Source organism: Austrofundulus limnaeus, unplaced genomic scaffold (assembly GCF_001266775.1).
Source record: "Austrofundulus limnaeus strain Quisiro unplaced genomic scaffold, Austrofundulus_limnaeus-1.0 Scaffold762, whole genome shotgun sequence".
In the NCBI taxonomy this organism is placed as follows: Eukaryota; Metazoa; Chordata; class Actinopteri; order Cyprinodontiformes; family Rivulidae; genus Austrofundulus; species Austrofundulus limnaeus.
In genome coordinates this window covers 215,340-217,626 of record NW_013953164.1, presented here as the reverse complement: position 1 = coordinate 217,626, position 2,287 = coordinate 215,340, and the positions used below count along the sequence as shown (strand labels likewise).

The 2,287-nt window shown below is 41.4% G+C and overlaps 1 protein-coding gene across 1 annotated transcript in view; it reads right to left on the bottom strand.

Moving 5' to 3' along the window:
• LOC106532393 (myosin-13) overlaps positions 1 to 2,287 on the bottom strand; it is a gene marked incomplete in the record, with an annotated part of 78,174 nt that overhangs the window by 9,551 nt on the left and 66,336 nt on the right.

The following is a 2,287-nucleotide window of genomic DNA, read 5'->3' as shown; positions in this document are numbered from 1 at the left end:
GCACAGAAACAGTACTATAGAACATTTTAGACACATTCTAGACAGTTTATCAGCTAAAAAAAGTTAATTTTGGGGTAAGTTACTCTTTAAATGCCAAAACCCAACTGTTTTAGATTTAGGAACACCAGAACCCAACATGGTTAGGTGTAAGAAGACCAAATGTCAGCTTGGTTAGGTTTAGGGAGCATTAAAACCCCAGAGCCAAACTAGGTGTCCTCCCATAAAATGTTTAACTCTTCATTCACTGACCTCAACTTTAACCTCGACAGAAGKGAAAGTAGATTATAAAAACTACAGATGGGATAACTGTGAAGAGATCTGGATCTTGAGGAGACGTTTATTTCAYAGATCCATTCAAAAGAGCCGTTTGATTTTRAAGATGTCATCACGTAGTGAAGTACATCTCGTCACGTGGGCAGAACCATGTGTTCTGTCAAACAGAACCCTTCTCCCCGTGTTCCCCTGAGCYGCTGTTTCCCACAGCTCTGCCTGTTTCCTGGGAAAAAGCAAAGGAGCGATTGTCTCTGTGGTTGAGGAAAACAAAGACAAGGAATATAAAACTGAAACTACAAACGTCTCTTTACTGCCCACAACCCCATTCCTGTTGTAAAGAGTCATTGAAAAGATGTGTTTCGTTTGTGAACATCACTACTCTTAAAACAGAATATATATTGTCTGTTTGTTTTGTAGCAGCTGTGGACAAAACAATGTCTTTATCTAAACGAAATAACAACCATCTTCATTTCTGAAAGCTAAAACTCGGTTCTGATTGGATCTGAACATGTAGATTTAGTTTGTTTTGTTGCTCTGCACTCACTTRGGATTTCCTTTTTTAAAACATGCAAATGAAGACAAAAAACACACAATTACACCTTGAATTGTAAAAATAAAAACACAACAAACCCAGCTTATTAAAAATTACAGGTTTAAACCAAAAATTAACTTGCAGCAGATTGTCAAAMCGGTCGGAGGTTTTTGTTATTTAATCAAACTAAAGTTAAAAATGTCAACACAGCACTCTGTAAGAGGAAGAGAATCAAAGATTTGTTTGATCAGGCAATGAGTTTGAGCCATTATTGATTAGTAGGATTGATGGTTTCATGTCATGCGGATCGATGCTTTAATCATGTGAAAAAAAAACAGCCATGCCATGCTGCTGTGATGTCATCAACCAGAGACACAGGAGTCATTTTTGATTCATGCAGGAGTGGTTGTTCTGAAGATAACTTCTGTTTAGGTCTTACCAGTCCCACGGCAGAGTCAGCCACCGAGTCTCTACCAGAATTAGCAGTTTGTGGTTTGGGTCCTGGTTTCAAGTGAGTCTTCTGARCGCCGCCCCCTACTGGACAATCAACTCTTGCAGCAATCCTACTGTTTGTGGCAGGTTTCTGAGTCAAATCAGTTCCGTTCTTTGCCGTTTCTCTGAACGGAGTTACAACGATGCTGGGAATTGAACTCTCGATCGGTCCGACGTTCAGCGGCGGGGACGGGTTCAGCTTGATCAGACCCAACTTGGACTTCGGCGAGTTAAGAGCCTCCATTGAAACAGACTTTACGACTCTCCGGGGCCCAGAATTAAACCTCATCGGTGAACTGAAAAACGAGACGCGATCGGGACCAGAGAACTTCCCGATCAGGTCTTTGACGCTGCCAGCTCGCTGCAGGTTCGAACTGCGGGACGGACCCACAGGGGGTTTTGTGTGGACGTCTCTCCTGGTCTCCTTTGTTCCTTCTTTACTGTTAGTCAACTGAGGATTAAGGGTGAGGAAGAAGAACTAGATGAGCGCAGGAAGAGGTGAACACAATGACTATCTCTGAACGGTTGTGTTTTCCAAATACAACTTTCTTTTAAACGTCTAAACTTGAACCTTATTCACCCTCAGTTCCCTCCTGATGATGGGCGCTAACACTTAGCTTCGAGAAGCTAAGCTACTTAAACTTTGCAACATTTCTAAAACTTTAAATTGTTCAATTTGTATGGCATTTCTTCAACTTAAGATAAATGAAAACAAAAATAATAGAAAAAGTTATTTTGATTCAAACTAGCCAACACTGGATTAGCATTCGGCTAACATTAGCATCTAGTCCAGCCTTCTAATTTATTTGTAAAAGCTTCCTAAGGCCCTTATGAAAAGTTTGTCCAACACTAAAGATGTCTAAGCTGAAATAATCTACTGGAAGAGCCTTTTAGACCGATACACACAGTAATTCTAAAGGGCTCGACACACGGGAGGCGACGTCGCTCGCTCTCCATTCATTTCCTGTGGAGCCTGTGCGGTGAGGCGAC